Here is a 14,945-nt window from a genome sequence, read left to right on the forward strand (position 1 = left end):
TAGACTTTCTCTTGCTATTATTCCTATTATTCCTATTATTCCTATTATTCCTATTATTATTATTATTATCTACTATAGCGATGTGGTTCCTATGACCCACTCCAATCAACACTCTGGCTGCAGCATTTTGTACAGCTGTATAAGCTTCTCGACAGCCTTCAAAGACAGCCTTCAAGGGCAGTCCCACAGAGTGCATTGCAGTCATCTAATCAAGACGTTACCAGGGCATGACAGTGGCAAGATCCTTCCCACCCAAGAAGGGCCACAGCTGGCTCGTCAGCTGAAGCTGGTGAAAGGCACCCCTGGCCACCACTGTCACCTGTTTATCTAACAGAAGGCCCAGGTCCAGCAGCACTTCCAAGCTACAGACCTGCAAGCCCATCCAGTACAGGAGATACCCCCATTCCTGGGACAAACCTTTCCCCCACCAGTAGCCCCTCCATTTTGTCAGGATTATGTTTCAGTCTGTTAGCCTTCATCCACTCCAGAACTGCCTCCCGGCACCTCTTCAGTTTCCTCACCCTCGCTGGGATCTGTTGGAAGCATGTAATACAGCTGAGTCTCATCTGCCTGTTGGTGCCATCTCAGCCCAAATCTCCCTCCCAGAGGCGTTACGTAGCTGCTGGAAAACAAGGGAGACAAAATGGAATCCTTGGGAGACTGCAAAGGGCACGAGCTGCAGCAGCAGACCTCCAGCACCAAACTCTGAAACCTACCACTGAGGCAGGACAGAAACGACTGCAGGACGTTGCCTTCCAGTCCCAACCCTGAAAGGAGGTCCAGGAGGATACCAAGATCGACGGTGTCAAAAGCCACAGAAAGGTCCAGGAGATCTAACAGGTTTACTTTCCCCTTCTCCAGCTCCAAGCACAGGTCATCCACCAGGGTGCGCAAGGCTGTTTCAGGCCCATGACCAGGCCTGAAACCAGATTGAAAGGGATCCAAACAATCCATTTTATTCAGGAATCCCTGAAGTTGCCTAGCCACCACTCATTCAGTCACCTTCTCAAGAAAGGTACATTGGAGACGGGACAGAAGTTATTTAACTCTCCTCCTGAGTCCAGAGTAGGTCTCTTTAGGAGTGGACACACCATTACCCACTTCAAGGCAGGGGTGACCTCCCCTGCCTCAGGGAGGCATCTACCATCTCCTAGACCCAATCTGACAGCCCCCTGTCCTGAATCTTTAAGCAATCATGAAAGGCAATAGATGTGTATGCAATACAAGTTGAAGTTACATCCAGGTCAGTGAAACTTTCATTTGTTTTAACGTGCTTATATTTCTTTTGTGTGTGGAGAGGGAAGGTATCGCCATCTGGTGGAGAACCATCTGCATTTCTGGAGAAGGATGGCGCTTTGTCACTGTAGTACTTCGAAATCATTTGGAGATAATCCTATCATTTAGAGATATTTCAGTTAAAATGCACATAGGGGGTACTTAGAGTTAGATAAACAAACCCTCCCAAGTGCATGTATTTTTATATTCATTTACATGACCGTCCTTCTGGTTTTATAGATTCATTTGTATTATATACTCATATTCATATGGCTTTTATAAATACACAATTGCATATTAGAATTGGTAGAATCTCCATACTACTATGGAAGTTTGCTGGGTGACCTTAAGCTATTCACATGCTCTCAGTTTAACCTACCTCACATGGTTGCTGTGAAGATAAAGATGAGTAGAGTAGAACACTTTGTTTCCTCCCAGTGAGGAGAATGACAGGGTATAAAGTTAATTAATCAATTAATAGCAGCCCACTAGTCCAATCTTTTGTTCAATTCAAGAAATCCAGACCAGAGCATTCCTGACTGATGGTTGTCCAGCAAAGACTTCTGATGAAGCCTAGCTCACCACCTAGGTAACTGGCTCCATTGTGTAACTGCTTTTACTGGAAACTTCTATATGGGGTGTGTGCTCTAGTTTAGCATCCAAACTGGACTGAGGATTTTTTTAAAAAATCCACATGACCACATAATTGTCCACTGTTGGCATTTTCTCTGCTTTGCTTCAATGGTTGCAAACCATTATAGTCACAACACCTTTTGTTGCCATGAGGACAGAAAATTTTCAATAGTTATCAATATAGCTAATAATCAACATGAACAAATCTTTGGAGATTGGAATTGGATGAATAGACAAGACTGATCTTTCTACATATCTGAGAAAACCAGAGGTTTGCAAAAAAATATGAAATCTTAAAAAAAAAAAGCGGGAGGATTAAAAGCCCCCAAATACTAGAAGCAGTGCCTGTTGTTTTTAAGAAATAAATACCTTCAGTAGCCATTGCTAGGCTCTAGGCAGCCACAACAGCATTGTCAGCCTTCAAGCCTTTGTTGCTGTCAGTAAAAGGCAGGGGGAAGGTGCAGGTCCCTTTCCAGAGCTGTTGTGGCCTTTGAGGGAGAACTCATTGGGGTTAGGCCCAGCCGCAACCACCAGGTGACTTGCTGCCACCTGACTTGCATGAACCACCCAGGCCTGGCTGCTGTTCAAAAACAATCACCACATGAAAGCTGCACTGTTCAGCATTAGGGCTGCCCTGTCCCCTGGTGGGGGATCCCCAGCACCACCATCCTCCGCTGCCACTCACCTGGTGTGGGGGGGGGGGGAGTCCAGGGCACGTTCCCAGGGCAGTGTGACTATGTCACTCCCAGAAGTGATGTCATTGTCTCCCTCCCCCCGGAGCACTCCTGAGCTTCGCAATGGGCCAATTTGGGCCCCAGGAAGTGACATTATCAACAAGGACATCAAAAAGTAAGTTCCAGGCTCTCCCCCCCCCCCAAACCAGGAGAGTAAGGGGACCTGGCAACCCCACATAGAGTTTCAAACTAAGATTTGGGAGGCTCAGGTTTGAATCCCGATATTGTTAAATGTTATAGGGATATGGTGGTAGTGGAGAGTGCCCTCAAGTCATAGCTGACTTATGGCGACCCCTGGCGGGGTTTTCATGGCAAGAGACTAACAGAGGTGGTTTGCCATTGCCTGCTTCTGCAGCCCTGGTCTTCGTTGGAGGTCTCCCATCCAATTACTAACCAAGTCTGACGCTGCTTAGCTTCTGAGTTCTGACAAGATCAGGCTCACTTGGGCTATCCAGGTTAGGACATTATAAAGATATACCAAATACCAATTGTTTAAAAGTCTGAAAATGGCCTCGAGTGCTTGGGGGTGTGGGGTGTGGGGGGGCAGTCATGGAAGCCTCAAGCAATCAAAGTACTTGGGAAATTACCACACCAGCAATGAAAGCTATACAGAATTTCATTGTTGTGTGGAAATAGATACTGTTAGGAAGCTTCTCTTTTTTCCCTATGTCTTAAGTCCATTAGAATCAGCTTGGCCTTCTGTAATAGCAGTGAACTTTGCCTTCTTGCAAGTAACAGCCCTCTTAGCACTTGAACGGTGTGATCCTGTCCCTCTCACCCCCACCCCATCTTCATACTAAACATATACTCAGTTCCTTCAGTCTTTCCTTGATTCATTTGGGAGGGGTTTTTTTACTTTAATAATAGGACGAGAGGTTCAAAAGTAAAAAGCAGAAATTTCTTCACTTTCCAAGACCAAAAAGAGGGGAGGGAGCAATATTTTTCTGAATTTGGTAATATAATTAATAAATAACACATTGTTTGCTAGAGCTCGGTGCATTTGACTGGCCTGTTTTAATTCTTAGAGCCAAAACACACGTTAAGAAAAACCTAGGTTCAGCACGTGTTCTCTTACCTCAAGGTTTGCTGGGATCTGTAGGCGTCCTGGAAGCTTAAAGTTTAGCATTTACAGAGCAGCAAAAAGGGAAAGGGAAATACAGGCGCCTGTATTTTAAGCTTTAAGGTTCCAGGACGCCTTTAAGCTTCCAGGACGCTTGCAGCTCCTTTAAGCTTCCAGGACTTTAAGCTTCCAGGACCCCTACAGATCTTTAAGCTTCCAGGACGCCTACTTTAAGCTTCCAGGACTCCTACAGATCCCGGCAAACCTTGAGGTAAGAGAACACGTGCTGAACCTAGGTTTTTCTTAACGTGTGTTTTGGCTCTGAATCTCATTCTGAAAGTTTTTGAAGTGTGGGTAAAGTATGTTAAGATTAAGCAACAGTGCCACCTTGTGACCATTATTAAAAATGAAAATAAATGCTGGCAAGTCATCTGGGGGGGAACAAATAGGCCTTTATAAAAAAAAATTCCAGGCTGCAGGTTGTCGTTGTGATCTGTTTTGTTCCACCTATTATTGTTGCACATTTATTTGAATTTATTTTAATGCAATTTATATAGCATTTATCAAACATCATTTGTAAGCTGATTAATTGATGGATGAGCAAATGTTTAATTTTTTTTTTAAGGGAATGTTCAGGGCAAGGAAATAGAAAATGGCACAAAAAATGGTTCAAGTCTCACAAATTTGAAATGGGGAAATGCAGGACTGAACATACAATAGCATTCCTAAATATGGCATGTACTTTGGATTCGTACTTCAGGACTTTGATACAAGTATGCTCGCCAGTCAAACTTACCTTGACTGAACTCCTCACTTACATGTAAGTCACAGCTGCTTAGATGACTTGGCTGTTCTGTTGAATGATGGCATGCTTGTCTTTTATTATGTTGCCCCTAAAGTTAAGTGGAAAAAACTTGTGCTCATGTTCATCATCATGTCTTCTGTGCAGTCTCAAACGGGAACTGTGCATGCGCAGGTGAACCATGGACGTTCCAAAGATCCTAGAGGTGTGAGGCACTTACCTAGCCTTTTTGCACATCCCCCCCCCCCAAAGCAGGGCTATAAAAAGTGGGGCAAGGGGCTTTGTCCCTCAGTCCTTCTTTTCCGGCCACTGAAGAAAGACGTGTCTTCTCTCGGCTCCTTGGTTCCATCACTATAGATGTGAGTTAGGGCCTTCGATTCCCTCGCATTGAAGGTCCTCTTCAAGAAGTGTTCCAATTTTGAGACAAAGATGGCCCAATGAGATGGGCACATCAAATGACTTCTTTGTCTGGGTAAGGGCCATGACACCTTGCAGCGTGTGGTCTGCAAACAATTTATGCTCAAAGCGTGCCATGAAAGGGCATTGTAACTTAAAGAGGCTCTTGGGGAGTCAGCCCTGAAGGGCTCTACTGACTCCAATGATAATGTCATAACAGATCGCAGTGTCCAGAACCCCAGCACATTTGGAACCTATCACCACTCGGGACTAGTCAGTTCCAGCCATGCCTTCATCAGTTTCACCTCGGTGCCAGTCAGTGCCGCCTACAAAAAAGGCTACGCTCAAGTCGAAGCGTGCTGATAAGCTCTTGACTTCTAAGTCACAAAAGAGAATAGAACCCTCTTCTTCCGCTCTGAACACTTCTGTTGCACCAAGTCTGCCCAGACAACTCCATCTCGAACTCCCAGATGGTGTTCTGCTTTGGTTCCATCCCATTCAGAGGGTGAGATTCCTGAAGTCATAGAACCATCTACAGTCATTTTTCCATTGCTGCCATCATCAGTAGGGCCTGTGGAAAGACAGAGGCGTTTCTCAGGTACACCTAAAAATGACAATAGCTTGGAACTGGCTTTTCACTATATACACCATTGGTTCCATTATTCTCCATACGGTTCCCAGTACCTTTACTATGCTTATGGGTTAGAAGGTTCACTGGGCATGAGCTCACTCTCTCATTACTTCTTCCATGATGAAGACCCTTATGTTTCAGTTCACTCAGAACCAAGAGGTAAAACAAAACCTACGTTGGTTCCAGCCAGGACTTTTTTTCAGCTGGAATGCGGTGGAACGGAGTTCCGGCGCCTCTTGAAAATGGTCACATGGCTGGTGGCCCCGCCCCCTTATCTCCAGACAGAAGGGAGTTGCATGGAGGGCAATCTCAACTCCCCTCTGTCTGGAGATCGGGGGGGCGGGGCCACCGGCCATGTGACCATTTTCGCTGAGAATGATTTAAACTTTAAAAACCTCCCCCCTTGTTCCAGCTGACCCAAAGTGACATCATTGTTTGGTCTTGAGTTCCACCACCTCTTTTTACAGAAAAAAAGCCCTGGTTCCAGCTACAGTTCCAGAAAACAACACTGTCCTGGAACCGACGTTGAACTACTCTATGCACTATGACAACAATTCCGATGTTGCCTCGGATCTTGCACCAGAAACTTCTCCACTGGAATTTCTTACTCAGGACTCTGCTGTACCTCCAAGTGAGGATCTCCATTTATACACCAAGCAGTTAGTCTGGATGGTGAGATCTCTGGACATTGAGGTAGCTAAGCACTGTAGGTCAGCCCTCAGAGAGGCCAAAGCTCAGAATGAGCTGAGACTGCCCAGGAGGGCTCCCCACAACAAAAAAAGATGTTCTTCAGATATGTGAGGAACAAACTCACTCATTACATTTGCAGATGACACCAAACTGGTAGGAGTAGCAAAAATCCTTGAAGACAGGGTTAGAATTCAACAAGATCTGAACACACTGGAAAAGTGGTCAGATTTGAATAAGATGTGATTTAACATGGATAAGTGCCAGGTTCTCCATCTGGGTAACAAAAATGCAAAGCATGCATACTGGATAAGGGATACACTTCTGTGCAGCAGTATGTGTGAACATGATCTTGGGATATGGGTGGATAGGAAGCTAAATATGAGCAGTCAGTGTGATATAGCAGCAAAAAAGGCGAACACAGTCTTGGGATGTATTAACAAAGGCGTAACATCCAAATCACAGGTTGTCATTGTCTCATTATATACCATGTTGGTCAAGCCCCACTTGGAGTATTGTGTACAGTTTTGGGAGGCCTCACTTCAAAAAGGATGTGGAAAAATTAGAACAGGTGCAGAGAAGAACAACCTGGATGATCAGGGGCTTGGTGAGCAAATCCTACGAGGAAAAACTAAGGGACCTGGAAATGTTCAGTTTGGAGAAGAGGAGGTTAAGAGGAGATGTGATTGCTTTTTTAAGTATTTAAAAGACTGTCACTTAGAGGAGGGAAGGGAGGCGTTCCTGTTGGCAGCAGAGAATAGGACTCGAAACAATGGATTTACACTACAGGAGGGAAGGTACCGGTAATTCAGCAGAGGAATTGGCTACCTAAGGGTGTGACTGTCTTCAAGGACTTGCTGGACGAATATTTGTCAAGGATGCTTTAGGCTGTTCCTGCATTGGGCAGTGGGTTGGACTAGTTGGTCTGTGAGGCCCCTTCCAACTCTGTGATTCTATGATGATTCAGATTACACAGTGTAAGTCAATACAATCAACAGCTGAGACATTCAATAAACAATGCAATAAAGTATACAAATGTAAATTTTCAGAGATTTGAGAAGAACCAGAAATCTGATAAGAAGCTGAAATAATTTTGAAACAGAGCATAAGCAATTAAACATGACTTATTAAACAATGCAGAAACTACCCAGTAGGAACATACTTACAGTAACAGACAGTATGCAGTAGTATAGTCTACACTCCCTGTCTCTTTATCAAAGCATCTCTCTCAACCATTTCCTTACAGTACAGCCCTATTACCTGAGCAAAAAAGCCCTCCTGAATAATTCAGTTTTGCATAGTTTGTGGGAAACCAGGAGAGTGGGAGCCCCCCTAACCTAACCTTTCAGAAACCACCAGGTTTTGATCTCTGGATTTTGTCTGAGCTCCTGTTCCTGGTGTCTACTATGCATCACTCTTCTTAGGCTTGGATTCTAAGCCTTTGTTCCATGTGCAATTTTCTCTGGCCATTGTGGAGGTTGTCTTCTGCCATGGAGTGAGCTTCTTCTGGCACTAGGCACTTCCACTTGCACAAAAATCTTGCACAATGTTTTCCAGGGGGCCTAGCATAAGAGGAATGCAGCAAAGACCAGCTACCACAATGGACAAAGAAAACCATGTGTGAAATGATGGCAAGGTATCTAATCCATGGTTTCCCCAGAATTGGTGCTGAAATGGAGAGCAGCTCTACGGAGCATAATTGAATCACAGATACACCGTATGTGCATTTCCTGCCCAAAGTCACACTGCCTATTTCAGTTAGGTGAGTGCTTTGTAAAAGTTATTCTTTCCCACCTATCTGCCGCTGTCTATGCTACAATTTCCCTCCACATGAACAAACTTCTCTATCAAATTTCTTCTTTGCATTTCCTCTGCGCACCAGATCTTCTTCACAGCCTCCCACTCTGACTCCCACGTGGTAACAGTTCTCTTCCCAGTACACAGCCATTTGTACAGAAGGTGGCCACTGTTGGCTCTGCTGTCGCACCGCCCACACACTAGTCATCACATTGCCACATGTGTTACCACCATAGGTTTGTTCAGGAAGGAGCACAGAGCCCCACGAAGACAAAGGCATGCCACCATTTAAACCTCAACCTGAAATCAACATGAGGGTAGTCAGTAGCACAGGATGAAAAGCCTCTTGGTGTAATAGGCAGAATTCTTGTCTTGGAATTTAGTTTACGGAAGAACTGTGGAAAGATGGAATTGTTCAGGAGGGTACTCTTGCAAAGAGACAAGGGCAATCATTTATGGCACTATTTAATGTATGCATTACCATGTTCTTACTGCATTGGTTTCTAAATTCTCTAATCTAGCTTTTGAATTGCTTATGTCTTACACTGTTTTTTATTGCATAGTTTTCTAATTTTGTAATAAAGTCATTGTACTGTTTGTGGTGTCTGGTGCTGTTTCTGTTGCATTGTTTTTAAGTTTTGTAATCTCTCTTGAGTCTTAGAGGGAGGGAGGGAGGGACTGCAGTTCAGGGAGGGCCAGTATGTGTGGGGAGGAGACAGAACATGCTGCAGGTCCTGGCCCTGTACTAGGTGCATTCAGTATAATTTTTGAATGACAGCTATGTGTGCATTTGTACATGTGTATGTCCTGTATACATAATTTGGGACACTGTATTTTCCAGGGTTCCCAGTTGGACAGCCAACGCCTACACAGGTGCTCTTCACATGCACTGCTCTATTCTCCCTTAAGTGTTTCCATTCTCCCTAGATTGAAATGCCCAATTAATCGTGCAACTGCCTCTGTTACTTTAGAACAGGGCACACATTTCTGTATTATGTTTAGCATGTTTGTTGTTATTCACATTCCTAATTTTTTAAGTTCATCTAAGTTTTGTTCTGTGGCATGATTTTGTCCCTCTGTTTAAAAGAACCCATTTATTTTATTTATTTATTTATTGAAAGCATTTCTATGCCCATCCAAATACACACAATAATTCAATAAAAGCAACATAGTAATTCTATAAAACAATAATTCTATGAAAACAAATAAATAAAAACAAAAACATATAAACACACATAAAACCAAAAACTGATGAGGCCAGTAATACCTATTTGAACCATTCAAGTACATTTGAATCAGCCCAATAAATGTGTGAGATTCTTTAGCTCCCCTCATTCACATAGATCCAGAGGAGTTAGCTGTGTTAGTCTATAGTAGCAAAATCAAAAAGAGTCCAGTTTTGTTTTCTAAAGACTTGAACTCCATCTTAGGAAAGAAATGAAAAGCTGTCTCATACCAGTTCACATCTGGCAGTTCCTTTTTTGGACTGAGAATTTTCATTTCTGATAACTTGAAGAAGAATATTTTCTCCTCTCTACTTGAAATTCAGAAGGAAGGATCCTTTGGGTGAGGGGTACATTACCTCACACTTTCATCGTAATCAGACAATTTTTCTCCAATGGAAGCCAATTCAAAATTACTATCAGACTGATTTTCTGAAGCAACCAGGGGTCTGATTACATCAGGGCTTTTTCTGGGAAAAGAGGTGGTGGAACTCAGTGGGTTGCCCTCAGAGAAAATGGTCACATGGCTGGTGGCCCAGCCCCCTGATCTCCAGACAGAGGGGAGTTGAGATTGCCAGCGGCACGGAGGGCAATCTAAACTCCTCTCTATCTGGAGATCAGGGGGTGGGGCCACCAGCCATGTGACCATTTTCAAGAGGTTCCGGAACTCCATTCCACAGCGTTCCTGCTGAAAAAAAGCCCTGGATTACATGATATGTTAAACACAAGTTAGGTTGGGGGAACTCATATTTAATGTGCGACCAACACTCATCTTCAAAATAGTGTGTGTGCGGAGGGGCATAGACTCCTTAGAGCAAGCATGGAGGCAGGACAGGCTTTGATAGAGTACCTTTTACACAACGATAGCCATGTGTTACTGCTTAAAGAGTAAAAATGTTTATTTAGGAACTACATACTTGATAGTGAAGAGGAGAGATAGGGATATTGTCTAGCTATCTAGTTGACTAAGAGAGAGAGTTGCAAGAAAAAGGAGGATATTGCCTTTAAGAGTACCAATCTGGAGACAAGACAAGGAAGTGGCATTTAACAAAAAGAGAGGAGCTGTCCTCACATTCCTATCTGACTAATCCTTGCTGCCCCCTGTAAGGTCTTCTTCTCTTTATCTGTGTATACCAGACATTACTACTTCCAATAGCGATTCCCCTCCACTCCACCCAGTGTGCTTTTGTAGGAAGAAAAGGGCCCTAGGGGGGTTGTTTGTCTTACTGCGAGAAACACACGTCTCCTTGACTGGACGTGGAACAGACAATAAGACAAACAGCTTGCCTCCTACAGCCCTTTTCTGCCTGCAAAAGCATGTTGGGTGCAGGGGAGGGAATCACGATTCCTCTCTTGCCACTGGGTGCCTGCTTGGGAGCCCATTCCCAGATGTAGTATATTTTGAAGGGGAGTGCCACTCACATGTTGTTTTGTATCCCTCCAGTTGTCCTGAACTGGATAGCCCAGACTATCCCAATCTCACCTGAACTCAGAAGCTAAGCAAGGTCAGCCCTTGTCAGTACTTAGATGGGAGACCACCAACAAAGTCTAGGGTTGCTACGTGGAGCCAGGCAGTGGCAAACCCCCTCTGTTAGTCTCTTGCCTTGCAAATCCTGTGGGGTTGTTGTGAGTTAGCTGTGACTTGACAGCAAAAAAAAAAAGTGAAGGGAACCACCTACTTCATCGGATGCATGAGGTTTCGTAGTGGTTGCTATTTTATATTTTAATGGCTTATTGGACAGACACAAGAAGCTGATGATGAGTACTAGAGAGTTATTGCTCCCTATTTCCATAGTAACCTATGGCAGAATGAGTTACTTCATTCAGTTGCTATATTCTTCTGCATTAATGCACATATACATTTAATGAAAGTTGGTCTTCCTGTTAGAGATATGGTGTGTCTGTGTGTACACGCATATACATATACTATATTTCTTTTTAAAACACATAAGAACACTGGTGGGGGGCAGGGGATCAGTTTATCATTCTGGATCTTCTCTCATTTATAGTGTGGCTTCCCTGACATGACAAATTGATTGTCTTTATGTCGGATGATTTTTTGAGTATACAAAATGGTTTATATTACAGTAAAATTTTGCTGTATTTTGCACCCATTACTTAAAACGTGATGTTATAAGATTAAATATACTGTGTTTACTAAGGCTGGAAAGTGTTTACTAAGGCTGGCATTTGCAATTGCCATTTATGATTTGACCTAAGGAAAGTTTGACCATCTTTGCTAGGAAGATTTATTTATTTATTTATTTAATCACATTTCTAGACCGCCCTCCCCGTCAGATGGGCTCAGGGCGGTTTAACAACAGTTTAAAACAGTAAAAACATTATAAAAACATTAAAACATTATATCAAAACAATTAAAATTGGTAGGTATAAAATATTAAAATACAGCATTTTCCTGCATGGGTGGTGGAAGGTCTTCAGTGGTATGGCCGGCGAGAGGACAGCCTAGCCCCCATCAAATGCCTGGCAGAACATCTCCGTCTTGCAGGCCCGGCAGAAAGATAACAAATCCTGCCGGGCCCTAGTTTCCTCAGACAGAGAGTTCCACCAGGTCGGAGCCAGGACCAAAAAGGCCCTGGCTCTGGAAGAGGCCAGGCGGACCTCCCTGGGGCCAGGGACCATCAGCAAGTGCTTAGTGGCCGATCGAAGCAACCTCTGGGGAACATATGGGGAGAGGCAGTCCCGAAGGTATGCTGGGCCCAGTCCGCATAGGGTTTTATAGGTCAGCACCAAAACCTTGAACCGGACCTGGTACTCAACCGGTAACCAGTGCAGCTGACGGAGGATAGGTGTTATACGAGCCATGATGGGTGCTCTGGCAACCACCCATGCAGCTGCATTCTGAACCAGCTGCAGTTTCCGGATCAAGCCCAAGGGAAGCCCTGCGTAGTGATGTTGCAGACCACGTCTCCCTATGTATCTGGCACATTTCCGCAGTGCCAGGAGATACACATTGGTCACTTCCACATGCTCCGATTTTTTCAGGTTTTCCCTGTCCCAAAGCCGTGTCTTCCTGATCCACTTCGAGAACTCACCTTCCACATGCATTGTCCTCATGCATGTTTTGTGGGTGTTTGTTGAAGGGAAAAAAGGTCCAAAACACGTTCTTTATCTGCACTTCATCACAAATGACATTGGTGCATTCCTGCTCAACTTTCCTTTTTTTCTTTTTCTTTTTTTTTGACCGCATGCGGGATTGCACTATACAGTTGTCCTGTCTTTCAACTTCTGTAGAACCTGAGTATGCGCAGTACTCCATTCTCTACCGTTGATTTACCACTCAAAGTTTTAAATGCAAAAGTGTTTAATAAATATGCGAACTGTAGAGTAGCATGATCGTGTGATTCCATATCCTACTATATAAAAAGCAAACCGTGTTCCCCACCACTCATCCCCATGGAGGTGCAGTATGCAGGGATAAGAAGCGAGTCACATTGGTGGGGCCCTCCCAAGGTCTCACAGCAGCAGGGGCAGGGCTCCCCACCACGTCTGCAGGGCCTTGGGAGGGCCACACACATGCCAAGGAGCTGCCGAGGCATTGGAGAAGGAGGGAGCCCCTGCTCTCTTCCCCGATCCCCCCTTTGACTGATGCCACGGGGAGAGGGGGGTAGCGCTGCTAGGGCCCATTGTATTTTCCCAAACAATGCCAAGACCACGGCAATACAGCCCGGAAAACCCACAACAACCATCGTTCTCTGGCCGTGAAAGCCTTCGACAATACATCGGCCTTATTGATAGTTTGAAATTAAATCAGAAACAGCATTCTGTTCTCAGTGTTGATCCTAGACTGATACTCTGATTGTTGAGTGATACAATGTAGCAAGTAGGGGTGTGTGCTTCGGGTTCCCAGTTCATAAAAAAAAACTAACCAACTACTGTAATGCACCCTGTATAGGTGTCAGTCAATGGATGACAGGCTATGGCAGATAGACCCCTGTACCCTCACAGCAAGAAATCCACGATCTTGGTTGAAAGGCTTTATTCAGGAATCCAGTCATATCCACAGATATGTCCATAGGATTGCTCAGAAGAAAAGCAAGCATACAAGCAAGTTGACAGGAATACCTAAATGTGTGAAAACCATTCTTCTTATAGAGCACAATTACTCATCCCCCCTCCCAACAATAAAACATAACTTTTGGCACGAAGCTGTCTTGAGTACTTTTTGCATAGTTTACATAACCAGTCTGGACACTAGGAAGGCATAAGATTAAAGTTGAAACACAGTGATTCATGAGAACGGACAGTTTACAAGGTCAGAAGCTCTGGGAGCTTCAAAGCAGCTGCGGCTTCAGCAGGCCTGTGAAAACAAGGCAATTTATGGCACTGGCAATATGACATTAAGGAGCAGCATCAATAATGGTTCACAGTAACAGCAATGGCTCATTGTAACAGCTCAGCTTAAAATAATGGCATGGATGAGGTGCAGGCATGACAAATGATCTCCCCTCAAAATCAACTTAGGAACTCCAGTTAGTGCAGAATGCTGCAGCTTGATTATTATGTGTAGTGCACACATATTACATCCATTCGGCAGTCACTCCACTGCCTACCCATCAGTTTATTGGGCTCAATTCAAATACAAATTTATGGCCTTGGAGCCTCATATCTGCAGGACCACCTCTCCACCTATGCTCCACCACGACAACTTCACTCATCTGAACAGGGCCTTCTACGGGTGTCACCCCACATACAGGCAAGATCAACAACTGCCACATGTGTCCTCTGTAGTGGCCCAGTGGCTCTTGCCCTACGGGATGGCCTGCCTGAGGAAGTCAGGCGCTGTGATGTACATCCTCCTGTCTCCTAAACTATATGTACGAAGGAGAAAAGGTTAATGGTGCACTAGAATTCAAGAAGAATAAAAAACTAAAATACAGTTAATCTTTAACAATACAAATGCAAATTCTTAAAATAACTAGGATAACTTACATATTCCGCATTGTTTGGTTGCACTCTAGGAAAATGCAGTGATCTTTGCTGCCAATGTAGCCCAGGTGAAACATGTCTAACTTTCCCACTTTGAAATCAATGGGAATTTACACAAGAGTGCAGCACTATTATCTGTCTCCAGCATCAATCTTCTGCATTTTCTTATAGGATTAATTTGTACGCCACCTCAGTGCCTTGATTGCCACTTTCTTGAGGCTCTGTGACTCACACAGTCTGCTGCATTGTTAAAAAAAAAAGCAAGCAGGCAAACTAGTTTTGCCCTGGTGGCCTTCATCTGGAGAAATGAGGACTTCCCGGACACCTAGAGGTTCCCGCTAGACGTGGAAAAGCATTCTGCTTTTCTGTTCCAGTACCTGAAACAATTCCAAATTGTTAATCATTCATCATTAATGTTTTTCTAAGGGAGAGGGAGAGACAAGATTTCTTGTATTCTTGTGTTAATTGTTGCCAGCCCTAAATCCAAACTTTGTACCAGTGTATAGAAAAGCAATTTCACCACATTATACCTGTGATTAAGAGTGCATTAAATATCTGAACTGCTTCTGGAGATGCTTCTCTCCTTAGATGATGTAAAGCTGTGATTATTTTTGTTTTGTCCGCTAACTTTAGGAAAGTGCAATAATCTATATGGCGAGCACAGCAGTGGTCTGGGTATTTAAATGCATGCTTTTGGAAAGGAACTGCAGAATATGATTGAACTCAGGGCAATTTTAAGAACTATAGAAGTTCAGTT

Source organism: Eublepharis macularius, chromosome 2 (assembly GCF_028583425.1).
Source record: "Eublepharis macularius isolate TG4126 chromosome 2, MPM_Emac_v1.0, whole genome shotgun sequence".
In the NCBI taxonomy this organism is placed as follows: domain Eukaryota; kingdom Metazoa; phylum Chordata; class Lepidosauria; order Squamata; family Eublepharidae; genus Eublepharis; species Eublepharis macularius.